At 42.3% G+C, this 14904-nt stretch overlaps 1 protein-coding gene across 1 annotated transcript in view; it reads right to left on the reverse strand.

Annotated features, from left to right (window-relative positions):
• The window catches only part of LOC124042776 (gonadotropin-releasing hormone II receptor-like), a 31797-nt gene extending 18624 nt beyond the window's left edge, over window positions 1–13173 (reverse strand). The window contains exon 1 of the mRNA XM_046360883.1: window positions 12661–13173. The gene's annotated coding sequence lies outside the window, so the exon portion shown is untranslated. The remainder of the gene's footprint in view (window positions 1–12660) is intronic.
• Between the last annotated feature and the right edge of the window lie 1731 nt (window positions 13174–14904).

Genomic DNA, 14904 nt, shown 5'->3' on the forward strand with positions numbered 1-14904 from the left:
GTGGCCTCAGAGAATAACATTGACGTATACGCTGACTCGAAGAGTGAGTTTATAAGAAAATGTATAGGAGATGTACCCACTGTGACTATTAAAATCTTCCCTAACCAGAAACTGTGGATTGATGGCAGCATTCGCGCAAACCTGAAAGCACATACCACCACATTTAATCATGGCAAGGCGACTGGAAACATGGCCAAATACAAACAGTGTAGTATTCCCTCCAATATGCAATCAAACAAGCAAAGTGTCAGTATAGAGACAAAGTGGAGTCGCAAGACGTATGTGGCAGGGTCTACAGACAATCACGGATTACAAAAAGAAACCAGCCCTGTCATGGACATTGATGTCTCGCTTCCAAACAAATTCAACAACTTCTTTTTGTATTTGGCAATGTTTCCAGTCACCATGCCATGAATAAATGCGGTGGTATGTGCTTTCAGTTTTGTGCGAATGCTGCCATCAAGCCACAGTTTCTGGTTAGGGAAGGTTTTAATAGTCACAGTGGGTATAGCACCCGTGATATGCAACCTTTCAGGGAAGTTAGGAACAAATATACACAGGCAGGTAGGAAAGCTAAGGCTACCTTCTTTCAAGCAGAAATGTGCATCCTGTAGCACAAACTCAAAAAAGTTCTGGGACACTGTAAAGTCCATGGAGAATAAGAGCACCTCCTCCCAGCTGCCCACTGCACTGAGGCTAGGAAACACTGTCACCACTGATAAATCCACGATAATTGAGAATTTCAATAAGAATTTTTCTACGGCTGGCCATGCTTTCCACCTGGCATACCTACCCCGGTCAACAGCCCTCCACCCCCACAGCAACTCACCCAAGCCTCCCCCATTTCTCCTTCACCCAAATCCAGATAGCTGATGTTCTGAAAGAGCTGAAAAATCTGGACCCCTACAAATCAGCCGGGCTAGACAATCTGGATCCTCTCTTTCTAAAATTATCTGCCGAAATTGTTGCAACCCCTATTACTAGCCTGTTCAACCTCTCTTTCGTATCGTCTGAGATTCCCATAGATTGGAAAGCTGCCGCGGTCATCCGCCTCTTCAAAGGGGGAGACTCTAGACTCAAACTGCTACAGACCTATATATATCCTACCATGCCTTTCTAAGGTCTTCGAAAGCCAAGTTAACAAACAGAATAGCGACCATTTTGTATCCCACCATACCTTCACCGCTATGCAATCTGGTTTCAGAGCTGTTCATGGGTGCACCTCAGCCACGCTCAAGGTCCAAAACGATATCATAACCGCCATCGATAAGAGACATTACTGTGCAGCCGTATTCATAGACCTGGCCAAGGCTTTCGACTCTGTCAATCACAACATTCTTATCGACAGACTCAACAGCCTTTTTTCTCAAATGATTGCCTCGCCAGGTTGACCAACAACTTCTCTGATAGAGTTCAGTGTGTAAAATCGGAGGGCCTGTTGTCCAGACCTGTGGCAGTCTCTATGGGGGTGCCACAGGGTTCAATTCTCGGGCCGACTCTTTTCTCTGTGTACAACAATGATGTCGCTCTTGCTGCTGGTGATTCTCTGATCCACCTCTACGCAGACAACACCATTCTGTATACTTCTGGCCCTCCTTTGGACACTGTGTTAACTAACCTCCAGATGAGCTTCAATGCCATACAACTCTCTCCTTCTGCGGCCTCCAACTGCTCTTAAATGCAAGTAAAACTAAATGCATGCTCTTCAACTGATCGCTGCCCGCACCTGCCCGCCCGTCCAGCATCACTACTCTGGACGGTTCTGACTTAGAATATGTGGACAACTACAAATACCTAGGTGTCGGGTTAGACTGTAAACTCTCCTTCCAGACTCACATTAAGCATCTCCAATCCAAAATTAAATCTAGAATCAGCTTTCTATTTCACAACAAAGCATCCTTTACTCATGCTGCCAAACATTCCCTTGTAAAACTAACCATCCTACCAACCCTCGACTTATGTAATTTACAAAATAGCCTCCAACACTCAACTCAACAAATTGGATGCAGTCTATTACAGTGCCATCCGTTTTGTCACCAAAGCCCCATATACTACCCTCCATTGTAACCTGTACGCTCTCGTTGGCTGGCCCTCGCTTAACACTCGTCGCCAAACCCTCTGGCTCCAGGTCATCTACAAGTCTCTGCTAGGTAAAGCCCCGCCTTATGTCAGCTCACTGGTCACCATAGCAGCACCCACCCGTAGCACGCTCTCCAGCAGGTATATTTCACTGGTCACACCCAAAGCCAATTCTTCATGTGGCCACCTTTCTTTCCAGTTCTCTGCTGCCAACGACTGGAACGAACTGCAAAAATCACTGAAGCTGGAGACTCATATCTCCCTCACTAGCTTTAAGCCCCAGCTGTCAGAGCAGCTCACATATCACTGCACCTGTACATAGTCCATCTGTAATTAGCCCATCCAACTACCTCATCCCCATATTGTATTTATTTATTTATTTTGCTCCTTTGCACCCCAGTATCTCTACTGGGACATTCATCTTCTGCACATCTACCATTCCAGGGTTTAATTGCTATATTGTAATTACTTCGCCACCATGACCTATTTATTGCCTTACCTCCCTTATCCTACTTCATTTGCACATGCTGTATGTAAACTTTTTCTATTGTATTATTGACTGTATGTTTGTTTATTCCATGTGTAATTATGTGTTGTTGTGTCGAACTGCTTTGCTTTGTCAAAATCTGGACAAGAGGAATACCTATGTAAGAATGCTGTTCATTGACTACAGCTCTGCATTCAACCCCATAGTACCCTTCAAACCCATCATTAAGCTTGAGACCCTGCGTCTCGACCCCGCCCTGTGCAACTAGGTCCTGGACTTCCTGATGGGCTGCCCCCAGGTAGTGAAGGTAGGAAACAACATCTCCACTCCGCTGATCCTCAACACTGGGGCCCCACAAGTGTGCATTCTCAGCCCCCTCCTGCAGTCCCTGTTCACCCGCGACTGTGTGGCCATGCACGCCTCCCATCTCAATCCTCACGTTTGCAGACGACACCACAGTGGTAGACTTGATTACCAACAACAACAAGACAGCCGACAGTGAGGTGGTGAGGCCATCGGAATTTGGTGTCAAGAAAATAATGTCTCACTCAATGTCAGCAAAACAAAAGAGATGATCGTGGACTTCAGAAAACAGCAACGGGAGCACCCCCATATCCACATCGAAGGGACAGCAGTGGAGAAGGTGGAAAGTTGTACATATCACCGACAAACTGAAATGGTCCACAAACACATACAGTGGCGTGAAGAAGGCGCAACTGCCCCTCTTCAACCTCAGGAGGCTGGAAAAAATGTGGCTTGTCACCGAAAACCCTCACTAGCTTTTACAGGTGCACAATTGAGAGCATCCTGTCAGGCTGTACCACCACCTGGTACGGCAACTGCACCGCCCACAACCGCAAGGCTCTCCAGCGGTCTGTACAACGCGTCACCTGGGGCAAACTACCTGCCCTCCAGGACACCTACAGCACCCGATGTCACAGGAAGGCAAAAAGATCATCAAGGACAATAACCACCCGAGTCACTGCCTGTTCACCCAGCTTCCATCCATAAGGCGAGGTCAGTACAGGTGCATCAACGCTGGGACAGAGAGATTGAAAAACAGCTTCTATCCCAAGGCCATTATATTGTTAAACAGCCACCACTAGCACAGAGAGGTGGCTGCCTACCTACAGACTTGATATCATTGGCCACTTTAATAAATGGAACACTATTCACTTTAATAAGGCCACTTTAAGAAAGTTTACATATCTCGCATTACTCATCTCAAATGTATACAGTCATGGCCAAAAGGTTTGAGAATGACACAAATATAAATTTTCACAGTCTGCTGCCTCAGTTTGTATGATGGCAATTTGCATATACTCCAGAATTTTATGAAGAGTGATCAGATTAATTGCAATTAATTGCAAAGTCCCTCTTTGCCATGCAAATGAACTGAATCCCCCCCAAAAAACAATTCCACTGCATTTCAGCCCTGCCACAAAAGGACCAGCTGATTGAGTACAAATAACAGACTGGAAGCTTCAAAAGGAGGGTGGTGCTTGTTCTTCCTTTGTCAAACATGGTTACCTGCAAGGAAACACGTGCAGTCATAATTGCTTTGCACAAAAAGTGCTTGACATGCAAAGATATTGCTGCCAGTAAGATTGCGCCTAAATCAACCATTTATTGGATCATCAAGAACTTCAAGGAGAGCGGTTCAATTGTTGTGAAGAAAGCTTCAGGGCACCCAAGAAAGTCCAGCAAGCGCCAGGACCGTCTCCTAAATTTGATTCAGCTGTGGAATCGGGGCACCACCAGTACAGAGCTTGCTCAGGAATGGCAGCAGGCAGGTGTGAATGCATCTGCACGCACAGTGAGGCGAACACTTTTGGAGGATGGCCTGGTGTCAAGAAGGGCAGCAAAGAAGCCACTTCTCTCCAGAAAAAACATCAGGGACAGACTGATATTCTGCAAAAGGTAGAGGGATTGGAGTCTGATGAATCCCCTTTCCGATTGTTTGGGGCATCCGGATAAAAGCTTGTCCGGAGAAGACAAGGTGAGCGCTACCATCAGTCCTGTGTCATGCCAACAGTAAAGCATCATGTGTGGGGTTGCTTCTCAGCCAAAGGCGTGGGCTCACACACAATTTTGCCTAAGAATACAGCCATGAATAAGAATGGTACCAACACATCCTCCGAGAGCAATTTCTCCCAACCATCCAGGAACAGTTTGTTGACGAACAATGTCTTTTCCAGCATGATGGAGAACCTTGCCATAAGGCAAAAGTGATAACTAAGTGGCTCAGGAACAATACATCAATATTTTTGGGTCCATGGCCAGGAAACTCCCCAGACCTTAATCCCATTGAGAACTTGTGGTCAATCGTCAAGAGGCGGGTGGACAAACAAAAACCCACAAATTCTGACAAACTCCAAGCATTGATTATGCAAGAATGGGCTGTGGCCCAGAAGTTAATTGACAGCATCCCAGGGCAGATTGCAGAGGTCTTGAAAAAGAAGGGTCAACACTGCAAATATTGACTCTGCATCAACTTCATGCAATTGTCAATAAAAGCCTTTGACACTTATGAAATTCTTGTAATTATACTTCCGTATTCCATAGTAACATTTTACAAAAATATCTAAAGACACTGAGGCAGCAGACTTTGTGAAAATGAATATTTGTGTCATTCTTAAAACTTTTGGCCACAAAACATTTAGCCACTTTTGCGAACTTCACTATCTATTCTTTACTATCTATTCTTTACTATCTATTGCATCTTAGCCGCTCTGTCACCACTCATCCATATATTTTATACTTATATATTCTTATCCAATTCCTTTACTTCATTGTGTGTATTAGGTTTTGTTGTGGAATTTGTTAGATATTAGGATTTGTTGTGGAATTGTTAGATATTACCTGTTAGATACGGCTGCCCTGTTGGATCTAGAAGCATAAGCATTTCGCTACACTCGCAATAACATCTGCAATTGATTAGATTTGAGGCTGAATCACATCTGGCTGTGATTGGGACTCCCATAGGGTGGCACACAATTGGCGCAGCGTCGTCCGGGTTTAGCCGGGGTAGACCGTCATTGTAAAAAAGAATTTGTTCTTAACTGACTTGCCTAGTTAAATAAAGGTTCACTAAAAATAAACAATAATAAAGCTGAAGGCACTTACATTATGGATGTGACCGAGTGGTTTTCCTGCATGTTATAAGACTGTTAGCTTGCTCAAGAACCTAACGCAAGGTCTCAGTCGAGGCTAGATAAGCTACACCCAGAAGACGATTTCACTGTCAAAATCCCTTGTAGAAATTAGAATCCCCACCAGTGATATAATTAAGTTGCTGCCACAGACTGGCTTGCTTTATCACATCAAAGAGACAATCTCTGTATTTTAATTAAAACTGGATCCTGTGGGTTTGCGGAATCGAAAGAGGAAAAACAAAACGTCCAGACTAACCTCGGCCAACTTAACCTTTGATCTTGGGGGACTTGCAGCCTCTATGGCCAACAATAGAGTGAACTTTTTACATTCATTGGCAGTCCAAATACAATTGCATTTGAGGGAGGCTGTGGCCTTGCACGGTCTTGGAACCTTGCCCAAATCCTCTAGGTAATTGTTATTGTCCCAGAGCTTCTAAAGGCACAAACAGGAATATCTCCTTCTGTTCAATGATAATGTTATTTATAACCATTGATTCTTGAAGAGGTTACATTATAAAAAATAAAAGTGGGGCCATCAGTCATCCTCTAGGTGACTTTAAAAGCTTTTTCTTACTCTCAAATTAAATTGGCTCAGCCTCTCATGTCCAAATATGCCAGTGTTTCAGGGAGAGTATCAGTGTGCTCTAATGTGATTAGCGACAAAGCACAACTGCATTAGCTCCCTCAACATATCTGCACTCTGTGTCAGTGATTATTTTAAGAACATAACAGGTGTGGAGGGAGAGGGGAATTGTTAACACTGACCCAGCCATGCTCTGAGCTTTTCAACCACTTCAGCGGACAAATGTTGACGTGGGATGACACAATTTTATGGTTGTGAACTATTTTTCTGATTGTAGAGATGTCAGGTAAATGTGGATTCTTTTCCTGACTTCATCAAGACGTCAGGGAAATGTGTAATGTTTTGGTTGTTATCTGCATGGTGAGATTACATACACTACATTCACAGTGAGGACTGAATGTGTCAAACTCCTGCCTCTATCTGTAAGACTATGTGTTAGCAAGACAACCCTCAATCTATCAAATCAAAACAAATGTCATTAATCACATTCTTGGTAAACAACAGGTTTGGACTAACAGTGAAATGCTTACTTATGGGCCCTTCCCAACAATGCAGCGAGAAAGAAAATTGAGAACTAATAGAAAAGTAAAACACGTAATATGGTAAAACGCCCAACCCGACCACGCCCTTCTGCCACCTCTGGTCTTTTGGCCGTCCCAACCCTATGGGAGGGTAGCTCCCGCTCAGCCCCGCCCAAGCTGTTCTTTGTCCTGGCACCCCAATGGTGGAACCAGCATCCCCCTGAAGCTAGGACAGCAGTCACTGCAGATCTTCCCGAAAGCACCTGAAACCCTACCTCTTCATAGAATATCTAAATGAATCCCCCTCCTCCCCTCGACCACCCCACATGAATTTAAAAAAAGAACTTTCCTGAACCAGCACTTGACTCTCCCTGTCCCCTTTTTAGCTCTGACTTTGCTGATAACTACTTTATTGAGGAAAAGTGTACTTACCATGCCTGTGATATGTGGTTGTCCCACCTAGCTATTAAGATGAATGCACTAACTGTAAGTCACTCTGGAAAAGAGCCTCTGCTAAATGACTAAAATGTAAATGTAATTTTTTTATAATAAAAGTAATAATAAATACACAATGAGTAACTTGGCAATATTGTATACACAGGGAACCAGTATCAAGGTCATTGCAAGGCACCCTATCTACCTGAAACCCCTAAACAAGATCTATTATTAACCAATTACCTTCAGAAGTCTCATGATTAGATAAATAAAGTCCACCTGTGTGCAATCTAAGTGTCACATGATTTGAGTATATATACACCTGTTCTGAAAGTCCCCAGAGTCTGCAACACCACTAAGCAAGTGGCACCACCAAGCAAGTGGCACCACCAAGCAAGTGGCACCACCAAGCAAGTGGCACCACCAAGCAAGTGGCACCATGAAGACCAATGAGCTCTCCAAACCGGTCAGAGACAAAGTTGTGGAGAAGTACAGATCAGGGTATGGTTATAGAAAATATCAGAAGAATTGAACATCCCACGGAGCACCATTAAATCCATTATTAAAAAATGGAAAGAATATGGCACCACAACAAACCTGCAAAGAGAGGGCTGCCCACCAAAACTCACGGACCAGGCAAGGAGGGCATTAATCAGAGAGGCAACAAAGAGACCAAAGATAACCATGAAGGAGCTGCAAAGCCCCACAGCGGAGATTGGAGTATCTGTCCATAGGACCACTTTAAGCCGTACACTCCACAGAGCTGTACTTTATGGATGAGTGGCCAGAAAAAAGCCATAGCTTATTAAAAGAAAGAAGCAAACACATTTGATGTTTGCCAAAAAGCATGTGGGAGACTCCCCAAATATATGGAAGAAGGTACTCTGGTCAGATGAGAAAACGCTATGCCTGGCGCAAACCCAACACCTCTCATCACTGCGAGATCACCATCCCCACAGTGAAGCATGGTGGTGGCAGTTTTTCATAGGCAGGGACTGTAAAACTGGTCAGAATTGAAGGAATGATGGATGGCGCTAAATACAGGGAAATTCTGTTTCAGTCTTCCAGAGATTTGAGACTGGGATGGAGGTTCACCTTCCAGCAGGACAATGACCCTAAGCATACTGCTAAAGCAACACCAATGCCAAGGAGGGTGTATACTTTCGCAAGCCACTGTATGTACATATAACTGGAATAAAGTGACAGATAATTAACAGTAGTAGCAGCGTATGTGATGAGTCAGAATCTATCTACAGATTCTGAGAATTGCTATAAAGCATAAAGATTTACTGTGTAAATATAGTTCTACCCCAGGTTGTATTCTTTACCCTTCAGCTCAGCTGCCTGTGGTATGGATATGAATTCCATTCCAAGAATGATTGGCTACCTGCATTACTTTATTCTTTGACAGACAGTCACTGCACTGCAGTGATCAAATTTTCTGAAATAGACGGGTTAGCTGACAACATCACAAAAACGATGCGCACGCTTCAATGGGGCAGAAGGCCATGTGTTGTGATTCTGGATGGGAAATAGCTAGCAACAATGACAAGAAGCTGCCATGTGGGGCATCATAGGTGGCTCGTTTCAGATAGTTTTATCTTGTCCTTGTCAACATGTCTTGTTTTGAGGTGTTTTGCCTTATGTCACATCTATGCTAATATGTCTAAAATTCAATAACTACAGGAGCTAACCAACAAATGTAAGAATGTATTTGAGAGACAACAAGTGTTCATTGTACAAATGTATTTCTGTTTTCAATAAACATTGGAGATTAAATACAGTTTACATGTTTTTGCCCCATAGTTGAGCACGAGTCGGTTTGTCGCCTGACATCTACTACCATACCCCACTCAAAGGCACTTAAATATTTTGTCTTGCCCATTTGCTCTCTGAAATGGCACACACACACACAATCCATGTCTCAATTGTCTCAAGGGCTAGAAATCCTTCTTCAACCTACCTCCTCCACTGCACCGACACGGATTGAAGTGAATTTAACGAGTGACATCAATAAGGGATCATAGCTTTCACCTACATTTACCTGGTCAGTCTATGTCATGGAAAGAACACTCAGTGTATTTCTACACTCAGTGTATTTACATAATTGTGTCACCCATTAATATTCCAACCCTATCAATATCCTGTTATTTGCCATAGATTTGAATAAGGCCATCATATGATTGTCGTCATTTCTCTTTTCCACGCTGTTTCCCAACACCATAAATCTCTACATAGAAGAAGATGGAACTACACAGTATAAGGGTATCTGTGGAAGAGGGTGAGATAGTTAGATTTAGGCTTATATAGTAGGCCGCTGTATCTCCGGTGTCTTCCATTCACTCACTGATGGTGCACCATTCAATTTCAGACCACCACAGATAGATTGCTATTGACTTTAAAGAAGGATTCACCCGTTTGAAACGTTATGTCGTATTTGTTCATCTCGGAGCAATGTTCTATTGATTCCCGGGGTCCTTTAATATTTGAATGTATATCTGAGCTATTCGCCGTTCAAGCAGGCAGAAATAGAGCCGTATGACACGGTTTGTGTCATATCAGAGATGCACCAATACGATACAAAATTCGAAATGGGTGAATATTTCCTTTAAAGTCCTCATCAGTCTTACTTTCTCATGGAAGATGCATGTGGATTTATGCAGCTTTAAGATGCATGTAGGCTGCAGCTTTCATAAAAATGGGGTTCAATACCTGGTTTTGCTTTATAATTCAAATAACGTACAAATATTGATTATATTTAGATTACAGTATAGGAACCCTTTCAGCAGGCAGCACACTTAAAGCTTTTGGTTGTTTGCTATATTGGTTAAAATAATGTAGGTGTACATTCCCTGATAGAACTTGTATGTAACTTATTATTTCTTAGAATAGGTAGAATGTATCCTTCCAATCCATGTACTGTAATTCTAATGAATGACTTAAATTGCAAGTGTTGAACTAATTGGGGTTTAAAGACAGCCCTCTATCTCCCATGGCTATTGAATATGTGGCCTCCCGAGTGGTGCAGCGGTCTAAGGCACTGCAGCTCAGTGCAAGAGGCATCACTACAGCCCTCTATCTCCCATGGCTATTGAATATGTGGCCTCCCGAGTGGTGCAGCGGTCTAAGGCACTGCAGCTCAGTGCAAGAGGCATCACTACAGCCCCTGGTTCATATCCAGGCTGTATCACATCTGGCCATGATTGGGAGTCCCATAGGACAGCGCACAATTGGCCCAGTGTTGTCCAGGGTAAGCCGTCATTGTAAATAAGAATTTGTTCTTAACTGACTTGCCTGGTTAAATAAAACAATACTAGCAAGACAATCAATGTATGAATACAATGCTTTAAAAGGAATGGGTCTTATAAGGAAATATCCAACCAACAACTTTGAAAGTGTCCACCTGTACTAGTATCATCTATTAAAGGTATGAGATTAAATAATTCATACTTTCAATTAATTATATGTGTGCCTGTAAGGGAGAGTGGGGTTAGTTGAGTCACCCTTGTTTCTAGGAGACTGTACACAACATGTATAAATTGTTCAAATATTTAAGAAGAGGTCATTGTTTCATGGAGTTTGTGAAGGAATAAACCACAGGGAAAAAGTGGAAAGCACGTTAGATACAAAAAAAAACAAATGTATGTGCTAGAGGTTTGCTTGTGTCTAAACCAAAGTAAATATTTTTTTAATTGTTCTATACTGTAAATCAGTTGGGATCTCTATTAATTTCAATATGAGCTCCTAAACCTAGCATGAAAGTGCATCCTTGCAACTGTGTGGGCTAAAATTGTCAAAATGTTTCACTTCGGGTTAGTTGAGCCAATGACAAGTTGAGCAAAGTGAAGTGTTTTCTTCCCAGGCAAAATGCAAGGCATTATCGATAGAATATGAGGTAACAACAAGACCTGGCCTATCTTTAAAGTGGTTTTTAAAAAGTACAAAGATTGTGAGGTATTAAGCCTGTGTTAAGATTTACCTTTAAATTATCAAAAGACAACAAAAAAAATGATTGTGATTGGATTGAATTTGAGAAATAAAGATGTAAAAATAAAGAGAGTGGCACACTATACTGTATATATAAACTCTCAGTAAATGCATCACTGTGCCTTCATGCTTTTTATTAGGGAAATAACGATATTATTGGTTGTAAAAAGGTAGTGGTAATATTTAATTTAGTACAGGTGGCTGAACTTACCCTGTCCAGCGGCTCAATTTACGCCTTTCCTGGGCAAGTTGTGTCAAGAAACCACTTTTTTGGGGGGACAATGTGTGTTTTCAAAACTGCAATGTTTACATGAATTCTGATTATGTCCAACAATACACAACATCCTGGAATATATGTAGATATCTTTGTTAGAAAGAATACTATATTTCCCTTTGGCCGAGTTATGCTGATGTCACGAGTGTCGTTGGAAGTAGACAAAAGCGCAGCGTTGCCAGCGTACATTATCTTTTATTATTGTAAATGTCACTAACAAAACAACAAACGAAAAACAACCGTGAAGCTTACAGGGCAATAGTGCCACTAACAAAGATAACTACCACGAAAGGAGGGGAAAAAGGGCTACCTAAGTATGGTTCCCAGTCTGAGACAAAGATAGACAGCTGTCACTGATTGAGAACCATACCCTGCCAAAACATAGAAACACAAAATCATAGAAAACAAAACATAGAATCCGCACCCCAAATCACAACCTGACCAAACCAAATAGAGACATAAAAAGGCTCTCTAAGGTCAGGGCGTGACAGCGGTACGTAAAAAATGACTCAACTTACCCGACTCTCCCCTACTTCCCAAATACGGACCGTGTGCCCCTGGCTATTCTGTATTCTGCCCCACTGTCAATTCACTGAAACCAGCAGGGGTAGGTTATCATCACTATGGGAACAATGCAGCAAAGCATCCACAGCCATCAGTACCTGCCATCAGAAGACTCACCTGGTGCTGAGCTTGCAGATTTACAATTAAACGTGAATACCATTAAAAAAAGGCATGAGCGCAAAAGGCCCCTCTGCGCGACTGCCACAAGTTGTTCTGTTACTAAACGGAGTATTTCAACTAGTTTAGACACGAGACCGTCAATAAAGACGAATTATTTCATATGGGAGATATCACTATATGGGGATTCAGTGTTTTTATATTTTCTACATGCAGCCTGCCGCTGTCCATGGAACTTAAGGCATGGATAATGTTCCTAAGGTTTTGACAGGCTGGCGATTATATAGCAGACAAAAACATACGTAGGCTATGTGAGAGATAAATGATTGTTAGTGTCCAATCCTTACGGGTTCCTTTTCAATGTTTCAAACTCCCCCCAAAATATTTAGATGTTAGGAAACTGCAACCCAAGAGACAAATGACTGAAGGATTTTACGATTATCAAGAAGCATGCTTACCCGATTAGTTTGGCATGACACAGTTGAAAAATGAAATCATTCCAAAAATCCAATGCTCTGCCTCAAGCCCCATCAATTCACTCCTCTTCCAAATACCGTCATTGAAAAGCCGTGAGAATGTCTGTTTATCAGAACTGTTTGGCTAGTCCTTACGTTTCCATCCTCCAAAAATAAGAAAAAAAGCTCTCACTCTCAAGTGGTCGTGGTCAAATCCTAGTCCTGACAATTCCTAGTCCTGACAAGTGTCACGGTATTCCACAGCCGGCCCATCTGACGGGAGTCCAAATATTGAGTTCATGCATGTACAATATAGCGCACACTGTAGGGTAGGCTACTAATAACACCGAAAGAGCGTGCGCGTTGCACTGCGACAAAGACCAACCTGCCAGCATAGAGAGGAGCTGTCCGGGCACCAAGTGCTGAAGCGAAACTTTTTAACCATCTCGCGCAAACATGATAAAGAACCTCCAAATGTTAACCCATATACATCGAAATTCGCTATCAAAAAAATATAAAAACACATTAAATTAAGCTCTCAATTCATATGCTATTAATATGGGATTAAACTGCACATAGCACCACAGTTCAATGTTCTTATCAGGAGCAGAGAAAAACGAAAGAAGTCATGCATCCTGACGGTTCATTCATTCTGTAAGAAATGGTCAAATCTATTGGCAAAGACGTATAAACTCCAGTACAGCTATTCGAGTCTTATCTCACCAACACATGCCGCCTCCCCCTCCCCATCACACCGGCATCGTCACGCACCAATGGCATCCCTTCAATTCTGAGGCGACAATTCCCACCTGACCTCTCAATATTTCACTGCATTAGAGACAACAGGACCGCCTGCAGAAGCCAAATCACCCTGAAAATCCACAATTGCATGTCTCTCAGAGGCAATTATTCTATTTTAGGAACTTTTTTTATCACCCTTTTGGTGACAGGAAATATTAAGAACTATTTCAATCTAGAAAACGGTGTGAATAAGGCACCTAGTAGACATTGCCGTTTGACAAGATCTAAGACCTGTTTACCCTTCCCAAATTCCAACCACTGCCATTAGTGTTGCATGTTTTCTTCATTTTAAAGAAATGTTAGATTTTATTTGTTGACATTTTGACAGTATAGAGTATTAGATCGTTGACCCCCAAAATTATACAATAATAAAATGTGAAGAAATCCAAGGGTGTGAATACTTATGATACCCACTGTATGGGCCTATATGTGATTGTCCAATTGCTGTTGTCCACTTATGTTATTGTGTGTGTGTGTGTGTGTGTGTGTGTGTGTGTGTGTGTGTGTGTGTGTGTGTGTGTGTGTGTGTGTGTGTGTGTGTGTGTGTGTGTGTGTGTGTGTGTGTGTGTGTGTGTGTGTGTGTGTGTGTGTGTGTGTGTGTGTGTGTGTGTGTGTGTGTGTGTGTGTGTGTGTGTGTGTGTGTGTGTGTGTGTGTGTGTGTGTATTCATACATGTGAGCCTGCAGAACTTCACAGTATGCCAGAGAGTTTGATGCTACTTGCCACACCCATGAGCTAACTAGAAACAGAAAGGAAATACATCCATGGTATAATCATAGAGAAGTTATTTAAATAGATGGGGAGATATTCGTTGAAACAAACCCACACCAGGCACACCGGCAACGTGTGGCACAGATGTCACTGTCCTGATTTAAAAGTGATTTCCATAAAGAGCAGTCTTTCATTTTCCATTTGCCCTGTAGGTCAAAGGAGTTCTACTGCTGTGAGGTGGACAAGACAGCCTGATTAGTAATAATTGCTGTCATCTAAGTTCAAAGGTTGATGATTAATAAAGGCATTTTATGTCATGTCCAGGGCTCCAAGTTCCCACAGAAAAAAAACATCCACAGTTAGACATTTTGTTCAAAGTATTTTATTTTACCAGGCAAGTCAGTTAAGAGCAAATTCTTATTTTCAATGATGGTCTAGGAACAGTGGGTTACCTGCCTTGTTCAGGGGCAGAATGACAGATTTGTACCTTGTCAGCTCAGCAACCTTCTGGTTACTAATCCAATGCTCTAACCACTAGGCTACACTGCCGCCCCGGAATGGGGTAGATGTCAACTATAAAGATGATTTGTCATGACAACCAGCGGTGTAAAGTACTTAAGTAAAAATACTTTGAAGTACTACTTAAGTAGTTTTTGGGGTATGTGTACTTTACTTTTTTTATTTATACAGTATTTTTGACTACTTTTACTTTTACTTCACAACATTCCTGAAGAAA

Source organism: Oncorhynchus gorbuscha, linkage group LG09 (genome assembly GCF_021184085.1).
Source record: "Oncorhynchus gorbuscha isolate QuinsamMale2020 ecotype Even-year linkage group LG09, OgorEven_v1.0, whole genome shotgun sequence".
NCBI lineage: Eukaryota > Metazoa > Chordata > Actinopteri > Salmoniformes > Salmonidae > Oncorhynchus > Oncorhynchus gorbuscha.